This window comes from Nerophis ophidion, unplaced genomic scaffold, assembly GCF_033978795.1.
Source record: "Nerophis ophidion isolate RoL-2023_Sa unplaced genomic scaffold, RoL_Noph_v1.0 HiC_scaffold_32, whole genome shotgun sequence".
NCBI lineage: Eukaryota > Metazoa > Chordata > Actinopteri > Syngnathiformes > Syngnathidae > Nerophis > Nerophis ophidion.
The window spans coordinates 419,659-443,610 of record NW_026906954.1 but is presented as its reverse complement, the minus strand read 5'-3'; positions in this window follow the sequence as shown (position 1 = coordinate 443,610).

Here is a 23,952-nt window from a genome sequence, read left to right as displayed (position 1 = left end):
TTTATACACTAAACATGTATTTAATATTAATACAAAAACATGTATTTAATTTTAATAAACTAAACATATATTTAATATTATTACACTAAACATGTATTTAATATTTATACACTGAACAAGTATTTAATATTCATACACTAAACATTTAGTTATTATTTATACACTAAACATGTATTTAATATTAATACATTAAACATGTATTTAATATTAATACAATAAACATGTATTTAATATTTATACACTAATCATGTATTTAATATTAATACACTAATCATGTATTTAATATTTATACACTAAATATGTATTTAATATTTATACACTTAACATGTATTTAATATTTATACACTAAATATGTATTTAATATTAATACACTAAACATGTATTTAATATTAGTACAAAAACATGTATTTAATTTTAATAAACTAAACATGTATTTAATATTCATACACTAAACATTTAGTTATTATTTATACACTAAACATGTATTTAATATTAATACATTAAACATGTATTTAATATTAATACACTAAACATGTATTTAATATTAATACACTAAACATGTATTTAATGTTTATACACTAATCATGTATTTAATATTAATACACTAATCATGTATTTAATATTTATACACTAAATATGTATTTAATATTTATACACTTAACATGTATTTAATATTTATACACTAAATATGTATTTAATATTCATACATTAAAAATGTATTTAATATTCATACACTAAACATGTATTTAATATTCAGACATTAAATATGTATTTAATATTTATACACTAAACATGTATTTAATATTCGTACACGAAACATGTATTTAATATTTATACACTAAACATGTATTTAATATTCATACATTAAACATATATTTAATATTCATACACTAAACATGTATTTAATATTTATACACTAAACATGTATTTAATATTCATACACTAAACATGTATTTAATATTATACACTAAACATGTATTTAATATTCATACACTAAACATGTATTTAATATTCATACACTAAACATGTATTTAATATTAATACAAAAACATGTATTTAATTGTAATAAACTAAATATATATTTAATATTAATACACTAAACATGTATTTAATATTCATACACTAAACATGTATTTAATATTCATAAACTAAACATGTATTTAACATTTATACACTAAACATGTATTTAATATTCATACACTAAACATGTAGTTATTATTTATACACTAAACATGTATTTAATATTAATACACTAAACATGTATTTAATATTAATACACTAAACATGTATTTAATATTTATACAGTAAACTTGTATTGAATATTCATACACTAAACATGTATTTAATATTCATACACTAAACATGTATTTAATATTCATACACTAAACATGTATTTAATATTAATACACTAAACATGTATTTAATATTTATACACTAAACATGTATTTAATATTAATACAAAAACATGTATTTAATTTTAATAAACTAAACATATATTTAATATTATTAAAGTAAACGTGTATTTAATATTTATACACTGAACATGTATTTAATATTCATATACTAAACATTTAGTTATTATTCATACACTAAACATGTATTTAATATTAATACACTAAACATGTATTTAATATTAATACACTAAACATGTATTTAATATTAATACACTAAACATGTATTTAATATTTATACACTAATCATGTATTTAATATTAATACACGAAACATGTATTTAATATTCATACACTAAACATGTATTTAATATTTATACAAAAACATGTATTTAATTTTAATAAACTAAACATATATTTAATATTCATACACGAAACATGTATTTAATATTTATTCACTAAACATGTATTTAATATTCATACATTAAACATATATTTAATATTCATACACTAAACATGTATTTCATATTAATACACTAAACATGTCTTTAATATTCATACACTAAACATGCATTTAATATTCATACACTAAACATGTATTTAATATTATACACTAAACATGCATTTAATATTCATACACTAAACATGTATTTAATATTTATACACTAAACATGTATTTAATATTAATACAAAAACATGTATTTAATTTTAATAAACTAAACATATATTTAATATTAATACACTAAACATGTATTTAATATTTATACACTGAACATGTATTTAATAGTTATACACTAATCATGTATTTAATATTAATACACTAATCATGTATTTAATATTCATACACTAAATATGTATTTAATATTCATACACTTAACATGTATTTAATATTTATTCACGAAACATGTATTTAATATTTATACACTAAACATGTATTTAATATTCATACATTAAAAAGGTATTTAATATTCATACACTAAACATGTATTTACTATTCATACATTAAACATGTATTTAATATTTATACACTAAACATGTATTTAATATTCGTACACGAAACATGTATTTAATATTTATACACTAAACATGTATTTAATATTCATACATTAAACATGTATTCAATATTCATACACTAAACCTGTATTTAATATTCCTACACTAAACATGTATTTAATATTCATACACTAAACATGTATTTAATATTTATACAAAAAACATGTATTTCATTTTAATAAATTAAACATATATTTAATATTCATACACTAAACATGTATTTAATATTTATACACTAAACATGTATTTAATATTCATACACTAAACATGTATTTAATATTCATACACTAAACATGTATTTAATATTTATACACTAAATATGTATTTAATATTCATACACTAAACATGTATTTAATATTAATACACTGAACATGTATTTAATAATCATATACTAAACGTATATGTAATCATATACTAATCATATATTTAATATTCATTTAGTAAACATGTATTTATTATCCTCTAAATAAGGCACACTTGGAAATAATGAATTTCTTTATGCGTGCAGTTGCGGCAGAAGTCCACAGGAGGGCGCACGTTCCCCCTTAATAAGTCCGGTCCTCTCCGTCTCTCTATCTCTATTTTTCCTTTTTTTTTGTTTCTTTTTTTTTTTTTTACATAAGTTTGGTTTCTCATACACTTATATTTATACACTAAACATGTATTTAATATTAATACACTAAACATGTATTTAATATTTATACACTAAACATGTCTTTAATATTAGTACAAAAACATGTATTTAATTTTAATAAACTAAACATATATTTAATATTAATACACTAAACATGTATTTAATATTAATACAAAAACATGTATTTAATTTTAATAAACTAAACATATATTTAATATTAATACACTAAACATGTATTAAATATTCATACACTAAACATTTATTTAATATTTATTCAATAAACATGTAGTTATTATTCTTACACTTAATATGTATTTAATATTAATACACTAAACATTCAATAAACTAATCATATATTTAATATTAATACACTAAACATGTAGTTAATATTTTTACACTAAACGTGTATTTAATATTTATACACTAAAAGTGTATTTAATATTAATACACTAAACATGTATTTAATATTAATACACTAAACATGTATTTAATATTTATACACTAAACATGTATTTAATATTCATACACTAAACATGTATTTAATATTTATACAGTAAACATGTATTGAATATTCATACACTAAACATGTATTTAATATTCATACACTAAACATGTATTTAATATTCATACACTAAACATGTATTTAATATTAATACACTAAACATGTATTTAATATTAATACAAAAACATGTATTTAATTTTAATAAACTAAACATATATTTAATATTATTACACTAAACATGTATTTAATATTTATACACTGAACAAGTATTTAATATTCATACACTAAACATTTAGTTATTATTTATACACTAAACATGTATTTAATATTAATACATTAAACATGTATTTAATATTAATACACTAAACATGTATTTAATATTTATACACTAATCATGTATTTAATATTAATACACTAATCATGTATTTAATATTTATACACTAAATATGTATTTAATATTTATACACTTAACATGTATTTAATATTTATACACTAAATATGTATTTAATATTAATACACTAAACATGTATTTAATATTAGTACAAAAATATGTATTTAATTTTAATAAACTAAACATGTATTTAATATTCATACACTAAACATTTAGTTATTATTTATACACTAAACATGTATTTAATATTAATACATTAAACATGTATTTAATATTAATACACTAAACATGTATTTAATATTAATACACTAAACATGTATTTAATATTTATACACTAATCATGTATTTAATATTAATACACTAATCATGTATTTAATATTTATACACTAAATATGTATTTAATATTTATACACTTAACATGTATTTAATATTTATACACTAAATATGTATTTAATATTCATACATTAAAAATGTATTTAATATTCATACACTAAACATGTATTTAATATTCAGACACTAAACATGTATTTAATATTCGTACACGAAACATGTATTTAATATTTATACACTAAACATGTATTTAATATTCATACATTAACATATATTTAATATTCATACACTAAACATGTATTTAATATTTATACACTAAACATGTATTTAATATTCATACACTAAACATGTATTTAATATTCATACACTAAACATGTATTTAATATTTATACACTAAATATGTATTTAATATTCATACACTAAACATGTATTTAATATTAATACACTGAACATGTATTTAATAATCATATACCAAACATATTCGTAATCATATACTAATCATATATTTAATATTCATTTAGTAAACATGTATTTATTATCCTCTAAATAAGGCACACTTGGAAATAATGAATTTCTTTATGCGTGCAGTTGCGGCAGAAGTCCACAGGAGGGCGCACGTTCCCTCTTAATAAGTCCGGTCCTCTCCGTCTCTCTATCCCTCTTTTTCCTTTTTTTTTGTTTCTTTTATTTTTTTTACATAAGTTTGGTTTCTCATACACTTATATTTATACACTAAACATGTATTTAATATTAATACACCAAACATGTATTTAATATTTATACACTAAACATGTATTTAATATTAGTACAAAAACATGTATTTAATTTTAATAAACTAAACATATATTTAATATTAATACACTAAACATGTATTTAATATTAATACAAAAACATGTATTTAATTGCAATAAACTAAACATATATTTAATATTAATACACTAAACATGTATTAAATATTCATACACTAAACATTTATTTAATATTCATTCAATAAACATGTAGTTATTATTCTTACACTTAACATGTGTTTAATATTAATACACTAAACATGTAGTTAATATTTTTACACTAAACGTGTATTTAATATTTATACACTAAAAGTGTATTTAATATTAATACACTAAACATGTATTTAATATCAATACACTAAACATGTATTTAATATTTATACACTAAACATGTATTTAATATTCATAGACTAAACATGTATTAAATATTATTACACTAAACATGTATTTAATATTTATACACTAAACATGTAGTTATTATTTATACACTAAACATGTATTTAATATTCATAAACTAAACATGTATTTAACATTTATACACTAAACATGTATTTAATATTCATACACTAAACATGTAGTTATTATTTATACACTAAACATGTATTTAATATTAATACACTAAACATGTATTTAATATTTATACACTAAACATGTATTTAATATTAATACACTAAATATGTATTTATTATATATCCACTAAACATGTATTTAATATTCATAAACTAAACATGTATTTAATATTCATACACTAAACGTGTATTTAATATTCATACACTAAACATGTATTTAATATTAATACAAAACATGTATTTAAGTTTAATAAACTAAACATATATTTAATATTAATACACTAAACATGTATGTAATATTTATACAGTAAATATGTATTGAATATTCATACACTAAACATGTATTTAATATTCACACACTAAACATGTATTTAATATTTATACACTAAACATGTATTTAATATTAATACAAAAACATGTATTTAATTTTAATAAACTAAACATATATTTAATATTATTACACTAAACAAGTATTTAATATTTATACACTGAACATGTATTTAATATTCATACATTAAAAATGTATTTAATATTCATACATTAAACATGTATTTAATATTCATACACTAAACATGTATTTAATATTCGTACACGAAACATGTATTTAATATTTATACACTAAACATGTATTTAATATTCATACATTAAACATGTATTTAATATTCATACACTAAACATGTATTTAATATTTATACACTAAACATGTATTTAATATTCATACACTAAACATGTATTTAATATTTATACAAAAACATGTATTTAATTTTAATAAATTAAACATATATTTAATATTAATACACTAAACATGTATTTAATATGTATACACTAAACATGTATTTAATATTCATACACTAAACATTCAGTTATTGTTTATACACTAAACATGTATTTAATATTAATACAGTAAACATGTATTTAATATTAATACACTAAACATGTATTTAATATTAATACAAAAGCATGTATTTAATTTTAATAAACTAAATATATATTTAATATTAATACACTAAACATGTATTTAATATTCATAAACTAAACATGTATTTAACATTTATACACTAAACATATATTTAATATTCATACACTAAACATGTATTTAATTTTTAATAAACTAAACATATATTTAATATTAATACACTAAACATGTATTTAATATTTATACACTAAACATGTATTTAATATTCATACACTAAACATGTAGTTATTATTCATACACTAAACATGTATTTAATATTAATATAGTAAACATGTATTTATTATTTATACACTAAACATGTATTTAATATTAATACAGTAAACATGTATTAAATATTTATACACTAAACATGTATTTAATATTAATACAAAAACATGTATTTAATTTTAATAAACTAAATATATATTTAATATTAATACACTAAACATGTATTTAATATTTTTTCACTAAACGTGTATTTAATATTCATACACTAAAAGTGTATTTAATTTTCATACACTAAACATGTGTTTAATATTAATACACTAAACATGTAGTTATTATTCATACACTAAACATGTATTTAATATTTATACACTAAACATGTATTTAATACTAATACACTAAATATATATTTATTATATATCCACTAAACATGTATTTAATATTCATAAACTAAATATATATTTAATATTAATACACTAAACATGTATTTAATATTAATACACTAAACATGTATTTAATATTTATACAGTAAACATGTATTTAATATTCATACACTAAACATGTATTTAATATTTATACAGTAAACATGTATTTAATATTCATACACTAAACATGTATTTAATATTAATACACTAAACATGTATTTAATATTTATACAGTAAACATGTATTGAATATTCATACACTAAACATGTATTTAATATTCATACACTAAACATGTATTTAATATTAATACACTAAACATGTATTTAATATTTATACACTAAACATGTATTTAATATTAATACAAAAACATGTATTTAATTTTAATAAACTAAACACATATTTAATATTATTACACTAAACATGTATTTAATATTTATACACTGAACATGTATTTAATATTCATACACTAAACATTTAGTTATTATTTATACACTAAACATGTATTTAATATTAATACACTAAACATGTATTTAATATTAATACACTAAACATGTATTTAATATCTATACACTAATCATGTATTTAATATTAATACACTAATCATGTATTTAATATTCATACACTAAATATGTATTTAATATTCATACACTAAACATGTATTTAATATTCATACATTAAACATGTATTTAATATTCATACACTAAACATGTATTTAATATTTATACAATAAACATGTATTTAATATTCATACACTAAACATGTATTTAATATTTATGCACTAAACATGTATTTAATATTCATACACTAAACATGTATTTAATATTTATACACTAAATATGTATTTAATATTCATACACTAAACATGTATTTAATATTAATACACTGAACATGTATTTAATAATCATATACCAAACATATTCGTAATCATATACTAATCATATATTTAATATTCATTTAGTAAACATGTATTTATTATCCTCTAAATAAGGCACACTTGGAAATAATGAATTTCTTTATGCGTGCAGTTGCGGCAGAAGTCCACAGGAGGGCGCACGTTCCCTCTTAATAAGTCCGGTCCTCTCCGTCTCTCTATCCCTCTTTTTCCTTTTTTTTTGTTTCTTTTATTTTTTTTACATAAGTTTGGTTTCTCATACACTTATATTTATACACTAAACATGTATTTAATATTAATACACCAAACATGTATTTAATATTTATACACTAAACATGTATTTAATATTAGTACAAAAACATGTATTTAATTTTAATAAACTAAACATATATTTAATATTAATACACTAAACATGTATTTAATATTAATACAAAAACATGTATTTAATTGCAATAAACTAAACATATATTTAATATTAATACACTAAACATGTATTAAATATTCATACACTAAACATTTATTTAATATTCATTCAATAAACATGTAGTTATTATTCTTACACTTAACATGTGTTTAATATTAATACACTAAACATGTAGTTAATATTTTTACACTAAACGTGTATTTAATATTTATACACTAAAAGTGTATTTAATATTAATACACTAAACATGTATTTAATATCAATACACTAAACATGTATTTAATATTTATACACTAAACATGTATTTAATATTCATAGACTAAACATGTATTAAATATTATTACACTAAACATGTATTTAATATTTATACACTAAACATGTAGTTATTATTTATACACTAAACATGTATTTAATATTCATAAACTAAACATGTATTTAACATTTATACACTAAACATGTATTTAATATTCATACACTAAACATGTAGTTATTATTTATACACTAAACATGTATTTAATATTAATACACTAAACATGTATTTAATATTTATACACTAAACATGTATTTAATATTAATACACTAAATATGTATTTATTATATATCCACTAAACATGTATTTAATATTCATAAACTAAACATGTATTTAATATTCATACACTAAACGTGTATTTAATATTCATACACTAAACATGTATTTAATATTAATACAAAACATGTATTTAAGTTTAATAAACTAAACATATATTTAATATTAATACACTAAACATGTATGTAATATTTATACAGTAAATATGTATTGAATATTCATACACTAAACATGTATTTAATATTCACACACTAAACATGTATTTAATATTTATACACTAAACATGTATTTAATATTAATACAAAAACATGTATTTAATTTTAATAAACTAAACATATATTTAATATTATTACACTAAACAAGTATTTAATATTTATACACTGAACATGTATTTAATATTCATACATTAAAAATGTATTTAATATTCATACATTAAACATGTATTTAATATTCATACACTAAACATGTATTTAATATTCGTACACGAAACATGTATTTAATATTTATACACTAAACATGTATTTAATATTCATACATTAAACATGTATTTAATATTCATACACTAAACATGTATTTAATATTTATACACTAAACATGTATTTAATATTCATACACTAAACATGTATTTAATATTTATACAAAAACATGTATTTAATTTTAATAAATTAAACATATATTTAATATTAATACACTAAACATGTATTTAATATGTATACACTAAACATGTATTTAATATTCATACACTAAACATTCAGTTATTGTTTATACACTAAACATGTATTTAATATTAATACAGTAAACATGTATTTAATATTAATACACTAAACATGTATTTAATATTAATACAAAAGCATGTATTTAATTTTAATAAACTAAATATATATTTAATATTAATACACTAAACATGTATTTAATATTCATAAACTAAACATGTATTTAACATTTATACACTAAACATATATTTAATATTCATACACTAAACATGTATTTAATTTTTAATAAACTAAACATATATTTAATATTAATACACTAAACATGTATTTAATATTTATACACTAAACATGTATTTAATATTCATACACTAAACATGTAGTTATTATTCATACACTAAACATGTATTTAATATTAATATAGTAAACATGTATTTATTATTTATACACTAAACATGTATTTAATATTAATACAGTAAACATGTATTAAATATTTATACACTAAACATGTATTTAATATTAATACAAAAACATGTATTTAATTTTAATAAACTAAATATATATTTAATATTAATACACTAAACATGTATTTAATATTTTTTCACTAAACGTGTATTTAATATTCATACACTAAAAGTGTATTTAATTTTCATACACTAAACATGTGTTTAATATTAATACACTAAACATGTAGTTATTATTCATACACTAAACATGTATTTAATATTTATACACTAAACATGTATTTAATACTAATACACTAAATATATATTTATTATATATCCACTAAACATGTATTTAATATTCATAAACTAAATATATATTTAATATTAATACACTAAACATGTATTTAATATTAATACACTAAACATGTATTTAATATTTATACAGTAAACATGTATTTAATATTCATACACTAAACATGTATTTAATATTTATACAGTAAACATGTATTTAATATTCATACACTAAACATGTATTTAATATTAATACACTAAAAATGTATTTAATATTTATACAGTAAACATGTATTGAATATTCATACACTAAACATGTATTTAATATTCATACACTAAACATGTATTTAATATTAATACACTAAACATGTATTTAATATTTATACACTAAACATGTATTTAATATTAATACAAAAACATGTATTTAATTTTAATAAACTAAACACATATTTAATATTATTACACTAAACATGTATTTAATATTTATACACTGAACATGTATTTAATATTCATACACTAAACATTTAGTTATTATTTATACACTAAACATGTATTTAATATTAATACACTAAACATGTATTTAATATTAATACACTAAACATGTATTTAATATCTATACACTAATCATGTATTTAATATTAATACACTAATCATGTATTTAATATTCATACACTAAATATGTATTTAATATTCATACACTAAACATGTATTTAATATTCATACATTAAACATGTATTTAATATTCATACACTAAACATGTATTTAATATTTATACAATAAACATGTATTTAATATTCATACACTAAACATGTATTTAATATTTATGCACTAAACATGTATTTAATATTTATACACTAAATATGTATTTAATATTCATACACTAAACATGTATTTAATATTAATACACTGAACATGTATTTAATAATCATATACTAAACGTATATGTAATCATATACTAATCATATATTTAATATTCATTTAGTAAACATGTATTTATTATCCTCTAAATAAGGCACACTTGGAAATAATGAATTTCTTTATGCGTGCAGTTGCGGCAGAAGTCCACAGGAGGGCGCACGTTCCCTCTTAATAAGTCCGGTCCTCTCCGTCTCTCTATCTCTCTTTTTCCTTTTTTTTTGTTTCTTTTATTTTTTTTTACATAAGTTTGGTTTCTCATACACTTATATTTATACACTAAACATGTATTTAATATTAATACACTAAACATGTATTTAATATTTATACACTAAACATGTATTTAATATTAATACAAAAACATGTATTTAATTTTAATAAACTAAACATATATTTAATATTTATACACTAAACATGTATTTAACATTTATACACTAAACATGTATTTAATATTAATACAAAAACATGTATTTAATTTTAATAAACTAAACATGTATTTAATATTTATACACTAAACATGTATTTAATATTAATACAAAAACATGTATTTAATTTTAATAAACTTAATATATATTTAATATTAATACACTAAACATGTATTTAATATTCATAAACTAAACATGTATTTAACCTTTATACACTAAACATGTATTTAATATTCATAAACTAAACATGTATTTAACATGTATACACTAAACCTGTATTTAATATTAATACACTAAACATGTATTAAATATTCATACACGAAACATGTATTTAATATTTTTACACTAAACATGTATTTAATATTAATACACTAAACATGTATTAAATATTCATACACTAAACATGTATTTAATATTCATACACTAAACATGTATTTAATATTCATACACTAAACATTTATTTAATATTAATACACTAAACATGTATTTAATATTTATACACTAAACATGTATTTAATATTAATACAAAAACATGTATTTAATTTTAATAAACTAAATATATATTTAATATTAATACACTAAACATGTATTTAATATTAATACACTAAACCTGTATTTAATATTTATACACTAAACATGTAATTAATATTTATACACTAAACATGTATTAAATATTAATACACTAAATATGTATTTATTATTCATCCACTAAACATGTATTTAATATTCATAAACTAAACATGTATTTAATATTCATACACTAAACGTGTATTTAATATTCATACACTAAACATGTATTTAATATTAATACAAACACATGTATTTAAGTTTAATAAACTAAACATATATTTAATATTAATACACTAAACATGTATTTAATATTTATACACTAAACATGTATTTAACTTTTATACACTAAACATGATTTTAATATTAATACACTAAACATGTATTTAATATTAATACACTAAACATGTATTTAATATTCATACACTAAACATGTATTTAACATTAATACACTAAACATGTATTTAATATTAATACACTAAACATGTATTTAATATTAATACAAAAACATGTATTTAATTTTAATAAACTAAACATATATTTAATATTAATACACTAAACATGTATTTGATATATTAATACACTAAACATGTATTAAATATGTATACAATAAACATGTATTTAATATTCATACATGAAACATGTATTTAATATTTATACACTAAACATGCATTTAATATTCATATATTAAACATGTATTTAATATTCATACACTAAACATGTATTTGATATATTAATACACTAAACATGTATTTATTATTCATACACTAAACATGTATTTAATACGTATACAATAAACATGTATTTAATATTCATACACTAAACATGTATTTAATATTCATACATTAAACATGTATTTAATATTAATACAGTAAACATGTATTTAATATTCATACACGAAACATGTATTTAATATTTATTCACTAAACATGTATTTAATATTCATACATTAAACATATATTTAATATTCATACACTAAACATGTATTTCATATTAATACACTAAACATGTATTTAATATTAATACACTAAATATGTATTTATTATAAATCCACTAAACATGTATTTAATATTCATAAACTAAATATATATTTAATATTAATACACTAAACATGTATTAAATATTTATACACTAAACATGTATTTAATATTCATTCAATAAACATGTAGTTATTATTCTTACACTTAATATGTATTTAATATTAATACAAAAACATGTATTTAATTTTAATAAACTAAACATATATTTAATATTTTTACACTAAACGTGTATTTAATATTTATACACTAAATGTGTATTTAATATTAATACAAAAACATGTATTTAATTCTAATAAACTAAACATATATTTAATATTAATACACTAAACATGTATTTAATATTTATACACAAACATGTATTTAATATTCATACACTAAACATGTAGTTATTATTTATACACTAAACATGTATTTAATATTAATACACTAAACATGTATTTAATATTAATACACTAAAAATTTATTTAATATTCATACACTAAACATGTATTTAACATTTATACACTAAACATGTATTTAATATTCATACACTAAACATGTATTTAATATTAATACAAAAACATGTATTTAAGTTTAATAAACTAAACATTTAATATTAATACACTAAACATGTATTAAATATTAATACACTAAAAGTGTATTTAATATTTATACACTAAACATGTATTTAATATTTATACACTAAACATGTATTCAATATTTATACACTAAACATGTATTTAACATTTATACACTAAGCATGTATTTAATATTAATACACTAAACATGTATTTAATATTAATACAAAACATGTATCTAATTTTAATAAACCAAACATATATTTAACATTAATACACTAAACATGTATTTAATATTAATACACTAAACATGTATTTAATATTCATACACGAAACATGTATTTAATATTCATACATTAAACATGTATTTAATATTCATACACTAAACATGTATTTAATATGTATACACTAAACATGTATTTAATATTCATACACCAAACATGTATTTGATATTTATACGCTAAACATGTATTTAATATTCATACACTAAACATTGATTTAATATTAATACACTAAACATATATTTAATTTTCATACAGTAAACATGTATTTAATATTTATTCACTAAACATGTATTTAATATTCATACACTAAACATGTAGTTATTATTTATACACTAAACATGTAGTTAATATTCATAAACTAAACATGTATTTAACATTTATACACTAAACATGTATTTAATATTCATACACTAAACATGTAGTTATTATTTATACACTAAACATGTATTTAATATTAATACACTAAACATGTATTTAATATGTATACACTAAACATGTATTTAATATTAATACAAAAACATGTATTTAATTTTAATAAACTAAATATTTATTTAATATTAATACACTAAACATGTATTTAATATTTATACACTAAACATGTATTTAATATTAATACACTAAACATGTATTTAATATTAATACAAAAACATGTATTTAATTTTAATAAACTAAATATATATTTAATATTAATACACTAAACATGTATTTAATATTATTACACTAAACATGTATTTAATATTTATACACTCAACATGTATTTAATATTCATAAACTAAACATGTATTTAACATTCATACATTAAACATGTATTTAATATTTATACACTAAACATGTATTTAATATTCGTACACGAAACATGTATTTAATATTTATACACTAAACATGTATTTAATATTCATACATTAAACATGTATTTAATATTCATACACTAAACATGTATTTAATATTTATACACTAAAAGTGTATTTAATATTAATACAGTAAACATGTATTTAATATTAATACACTAAACATGTATTTAATATTCATACACTAAACATGTATTTAATATTAATACACTAAACATGTATTTAATATTTATACACTAAACATGTATTTAACATTCATAAACTAAACATGTATTTAACATTTATACACTAAACATGTATTTAATATTCATACACTAAACATGTAGTTATTATTTATACACTAAACATGTATTTAATATTCATAAACTAAACATGTATTTAATATTCATACACTAAACATTTAGTTATTATTTATACACTAAACATGTATTTAATATTAATACACTAAACATGTATTTAATATTTATACACTAAACATGTATTTAATATTAATACACTAAATATGTATTTATTATATATCCACTAAACATTTATTTAATATTCATAAACTAAACATGTATTTAATATTCATACACTAAACGTGTATTTAATATTCATACACTAAACATGTATGTAATATTAATACAAAACATGTATTTAAGTTAAATGAACTAAACATATATTTAATATTAATACACTAAACATGTCTTTAATATTCATACACTAAACATGCATTTAATATTCATACACTAAACATGTATTTAATATTATACACTAAACATGCATTTAATATTCATACACTAAACATGTATTTAATATTTATACACTAAACATGTATTTAATATTAATACAAAAACATGTATTTAATTTTAATAAACTAAACATATATTTAATATTAATACACTAAACATGTATTTAATATTTATACACTGAACATGTATTTAATAGTTATACACTAATCATGTATTTAATATTAATACACTAATCATGTATTTAATATTCATACACTAAATATGTATTTAATATTCATACACTTAACATGTATTTAATATTTATTCACGAAACATGTATTTAATATTTATACACTAAACATGTATTTAATATTCATACATTAAAAAGGTATTTAATATTCATACACTAAACATGTATTTACTATTCATACATTAAACATGTATTTAATATTTATACACTAAACATGTATTTAATATTCGTACACGAAACATGTATTTAATATTTATACACTAAACATGTATTTAATATTCATACATTAAACATGTATTCAATATTCATACACTAAACATGTATTTAATATTCCTACACTAAATATGTATTTAATATTCATACACTAAACATGTATTTAATATTTATACAAAAAACATGTATTTCATTTTAATAAATTAAACATATATTTAATATTAATACACTAAACGTGTATTTAATATTTATACACTAAACATGTGTTTAATATTCATACACTAAACATGTAGTTATTATTAATACACTAAACATGTATTTAATATTAATACAGTAAACATGTATTTAATATTAATACAGTAAACATGTATTTAATATTAATACAAAAACATGTATTCAATTTTAATAAACTAAATATATATTTAATATTAATACACTCAACATGTATTTAATATTAATACACTAAACATGTATTTAATATTAATACAAAAACATGTATTCAATTTTAATAAACTAAATATATATTTAATATTAATACACTCAACATGTATTTAATATTCATGAACTAAACATGTATTTAACATTTATACACTAAACATGTATTTAATATTCATACACTAAACATGTATTTAATTTTTAATAAACTAAACATATATTTAATATTAATACACTGAACATGTATTTAATAATCATATACTAAACGAATATGTAATCATATACTAATCATATATTTAATATTCATTTAGTAAACATGTATTTATTATCCTCTAAATAAGGCACACTTGGAAATAATGAATTTCTTTATGTGTGCAGTTGCGGCAGAAGTCCACAGGAGGGCGCACGTTCCCTCTTAATAAGTCCGGTCCTCTCCGTCTCTCTATCTCTCTTTTTCCTTTTTTTTTGTTTCTTTTATTTTTTTTTACATAAGTTTGGTTTCTCATACACTTATATTTATACACTAAACATGTATTTAATATTAATACACTAAACATGTATTTAATATTAGTACAACAACATGTATTTAATTTTAATAAACTAAACATGTATTTAATATTCATACACTAAACATTTAGTTATTATTTATACACTAAACATGTATTTAATATTAATACATTAAACATGTATTTAATATTAATACACTAAACATGTATTTAATATTAATACACTAAACATGTATTTAATATTTATACACTAATCATGTATTTAATATTAATACACTAATCATGTATTTAATATTTATACACTAAATATGTATTTAATATTTATACACTTAACATGTATTTAATATTTATACACTAAATATGTATTTAATATTCATACATTAAAAATGTATTTAATATTTATACACTAAACTTGTATTTAATATTCGTACACGAAACATGTATTTAATATTTATACACTAAACATGTATTTAATATTCATACATTAAACATATATTTAATATTCATACACTAAACATGTATTTAATATTTATACACTAAACATGTATTTAATATTCATACACTAAACATGTATTTAATATTATACACTAAACATGTATTTAATATTCATACACTAAACATGTATTTAATATTCATACACTAAACATGTATTTAATATTAATACAAAAACATGTATTTAATTGTAATAAACTAAATATATATTTAATATTAATACACTAAACATGTATTTAATATTCATACACTAAACATGTATTTAATATTCATAAACTAAACATGTATTTAACATTTATACACTAAACATGTATTTAATATTCATACACTAAACATGTAGTTATTATTTATACACTAAACATGTATTTAATAATAATACACTAAACATGTATTTAATATTAATACACTAAACATGTATTTAATATTTATACAGTAAACATGTATTGAATATTCATACACTAAACATGTATTTAATATTCATACACTAAACATGTATTTAATATTCATACACTAAACATGTATTTAATATTAATACACTAAACATGTATTTAATATTTATACACTAAACATGTGTTTAATATTAATACAAAAACATGTATTTAATTTTAATAAACTAAACATATATTTAATATTATTAAACTAAACGTGTATTTAATATTTATACACTGAACATGTATTTAATATTCATACACTAAACATTTAGTTATTATTCATACACGAAACATGTATTTAATATTAATACACTAAACATGTATTTAATATTAATACACTAAACATGTATTTAATATTAATACACTAAACATGTATTTAATATTTATACACTAATCATGTATTTAATATTAATACACGAAACATGTATTTAATATTCATACACTAAACATGTATTTAATATTTATACAAAAACATGTATTTAATTTTAATAAACTAAACATATATTTAATATTAATACACTAAACATGTATTTTAATATTTATACACTAAACATGTATTTAATATTCGTACACGAAACATGTATTTAATATTTATACACTAAACATGTATTTAATATTCATACATTAACATATATTTAATATTCATACACTAAACATGTATTTAATATTTATACACTAAACATGTATTTAATATTCATACACTAAACATGTATTTAATATTCATACACTAAACATGTATTTAATATTTATACACTAAATATGTATTTAATATTCATACACTAAACATGTATTTAATATTAATACACTGAACATGTATTTAATAATCATATACTAAACGTATATGTAATCATATACTAATCATATATTTAATATTCATTTAGTAAACATGTATTTATTATCCTCTAAATAAGGCACACTTGGAAATAATGATTTTCTTTATGCGTGCAGTTGCGGCAGAAGTCCACAGGAGGGCGCACGTTCCCCCTTAATAAGTCCGGTCCTCTCCGTCTCTCTATCTCTATTTTTCCTTTTTTTTTGTTTCTTTTTTTTTTTTTTACATAAGTTTGGTTTCTCATACACTTATATTTATACACTAAACATGTATTTAATATTAATACACTAAACATGTATTTAATATTTATACACTAAACATGTCTTTAATATTAGTACAAAAACATGTATTTAATTTTAATAAACTAAACATATATTTAATATTAATACACTAAACATGTATTTAATATTAATACAAAAACATGTATTTAATTTTAATAAACTAAACATATATTTAATATTAATACACTAAACATGTATTAAATATTCATACACTAAACATTTATTTAATATTTATTCAATAAACATGTAGTTATTATTCTTACACTTAATATGTATTTAATATTAATACACTAAACATTCAATAAACTAATCATATATTTAATATTAATACACTAAACATGTAGTTAATATTTTTACACTAAACGTGTATTTAATATTTATACACTAAAAGTGTATTTAATATTAATACACTAAACATGTATTTAATATTAATACACTAAACATGTATTTAATATTTATACACTAAACATGTATTTAATATTCATACACTAAACATGTATTTAATATTTATACAGTAAACATGTATTGAATATTCATACACTAAACATGTATTTAATATTCATACACTAAACATGTATTTAATATTCATACACTAAACATGTATTTAATATTAATACACTAAACATGTATTTAATATTAATACAAAAACATGTATTTAATTTTAATAAACTAAACATATATTTAATATTATTACACTAAACATGTATTTAATATTTATACACTGAACAAGTATTTAATATTCATACACTAAACATTTAGTTATTATTTATACACTAAACATGTATTTAATATTAATACATTAAACATGTATTTAATATTAATACACTAAACATGTATTTAATATTTATACACTAATCATGTATTTAATATTAATACACTAATCATGTATTTAATATTTATACACTAAATATGTATTTAATATTTATACACTTAACATGTATTTAATATTTATACACTAAATATGTATTTAATATTAATACACTAAACATGTATTTAATATTAGTACAAAAACATGTATTTAATTTTAATAAACTAAACATGTATTTAATATTCATACACTAAACATTTAGTTATTATTTATACACTAAACATGTATTTAATATTAATACATTAAACATGTATTTAATATTAATACACTAAACATGTATTTAATATTAATACACTAAACATGTATTTAATATTTATACACTAATCATGTATTTAATATTAATACACTAATCATGTATTTAATATTTATACACTAAATATGTATTTAATATTTATACACTTAACATGTATTTAATATTTATACACTAAATATGTATTTAATATTCATACATTAAAAATGTATTTAATATTCATACACTAAACATGTATTTAATATTCAGACATTAAATATGTATTTAATATTTATACACTAAACATGTATTTAATATTCGTACACGAAACATGTATTTAATATTTATACACTGAACATGTATTTAATATTCATACATTAAACATATATTTAATATTCATACACTAAACATGTATTTAATATTTATACACTAAACATGTATTTAATATTCATACACTAAACATGTATTTAATATTATACACTAAACATGTATTTAATATTCATACACTAAACATGTATTTAATATTCATACACTAAACATGTATTTAATATTAATACAAAAACATGTATTTAATTGTAATAAACTAAATATATATTTAATATTAATACACTAAACATGTATTTAATATTCATACACTAAACATGTATTTAATATTCATAAACTAAACATGTATTTAACATTTATACACTAAACATGTATTTAATATTCATACACTAAACATGTAGTTATTATTTATACACTAAACATGTATTTAATATTAATACACTAAACATGTATTTAATATTAATACACTAAACATGTATTTAATATTTATACAGTAAACTTGTATTGAATATTCATACACTAAACATGTATTTAATATTCATACACTAAACATGTATTTAATATTCATACACTAAACATGTATTTAATATTAATACACTAAACATGTATTTAATATTTATACACTAAACATGTATTTAATATTAATACAAAAACATGTATTTAATTTTAATAAACTAAACATATATTTAATATTATTAAAGTAAACGTGTATTTAATATTTATACACTGAACATGTATTTAATATTCATATACTAAACATTTAGTTATTATTCATACACTAAACATGTATTTAATATTAATACACTAAACATGTATTTAATATTAATACACTAAACATGTATTTAATATTAATACACTAAACATGTATTTAATATTTATACACTAATCATGTATTTAATATTAATACACGAAACATGTATTTAATATTCATACACTAAACATGTATTTAATATTTATACAAAAACATGTATTTAATTTTAATAAACTAAACATATATTTAATATTAATACACTAAACATGTATTTTAATATTTATACACTAAACATGTATTTAATATTCATACATTAAATATTTATTTAATATTTATACACTAAACCTGTATTTAATATTCGTACACGAAACATGTATTTAATATTTAGACACTAAACATGTATTTAATATTCATACATTAACATATATTTAATATTCATACACTAAACATGTATTTAATATTTATACACTAAGCATGTATTTAATATTCATACACTAAACATGTATTTAATATTCATACACTAAACATGTATTTAATATTTATACACTAAATATGTATTTAATATTCGTACACTAAACATGTATTTAATATTAATACACTGAACATGTATTTAATAATCATATACTAAACGTATATGTAATCATATACTAATCATATATTTAATATTCATTTAGTAAACATGTATTTACTATCCTCTAAATAAGGCACACTTGGAAATAATGAATTTCTTTATGCGCGCAGTTGCGGCAGAAGTCCACAGGAGGGCGCACGTTCCCTCTTAATAAGTCCGGTCCTCTCTGTCTCTCTATCTCTATTTTTCCTTTTTTTTTGTTTCTTTTTTTTTTTTTTTACATAAGTTTGGTTTCTCATACACTTATATTTATACACTAAACATGTATTTAATATTAATACACTAAACATGTATTTAATATTTATACACTAAACATGTCTTTAATATTAGTACAAAAACATGTATTTAATTTTAATAAACTAAACATATATTTAATATTAATACACTAAACATGTATTTAATATTAATACAAAAACATGTATTTAATTTTAATAAACTAAACATATATTTAATATTAATACACTAAACATGTATTAAATATTCATACACTAAACATTTATTTAATATTTATTCAATAAACATGTAGTTATTATTCTTACACTTAATATGTATTTAATATTAATACAAAAACATGTATTTAATTTTAATAAACTAATCATATATTTAATATTAATACACTAAACTTGTAGTTAATATTTTTACACTAAACGTGTATTTAATATTTATACACTAAAAGTGTATTTAATATTAATACACTAAACATGTATTTAATATTAATACACTAAACATGTATTTAATATTTATACACTAAACATGTATTTAATATTCATACACTAAACATGTATTTAATATTTATACAGTAAACATGTATTGAATATTCATAAACTAAACATGTATTTAATATTCATACACTAAACATGTATTTAATATTCATACACTAAACATGTATTTAATATTAATACACTAAACATGTATTTAATATTTATACACTAAACATGTATTTAATATTAATACAAAAACATGTATTTAATTTTAATAAACTAAACATATATTTAATATTATTACACTAAACATGTATTTAATATTTATACACTGAACAAGTATTTAATATTCATACACTAAACATTTAGTTATTATTTATACACTAAACATGTATTTAATATTAATACATTAAACATGTATTTAATATTAATACACTAAACATGTATTTAATATTTATACACTAATCATGTATTTAATATTAATACACTAATCATGTATTTAATATTTATACACTAAATATGTATTTAATATTTATACACTTAACATGTATTTAATATTTATACACTAAATATGTATTTAATATTCATACACTAAAAATGTATTTAATATTCATACACTAAACATGTATTTAATATTCATACATTAAATATGTATTTAATATTTATACACTAAACATGTATTTAATATTCGTACACGAAACATGTATTTAATATTTATACACTAAACATGTATTTAATATTTATACATTAAAAATGTATTTAATATTCATACACTAAACATGTATTTAATATTCATACATTAAATATGTATTTAATATTTATACACTTAACATGTATTTAATATTCGTACACGAAACATGTATTTAATATTTATACACTAAACATGTATTTAATATTCATACATTAAACATATATTTAATATTCATACACTAAACATGTATTTAATATTATACACTAAACATGTATTTAATATTCATACACTAAACATGTATTTAATATACACTAAACATGTATTTAATATTCATACACTAAACATGTATTTAATATTCAT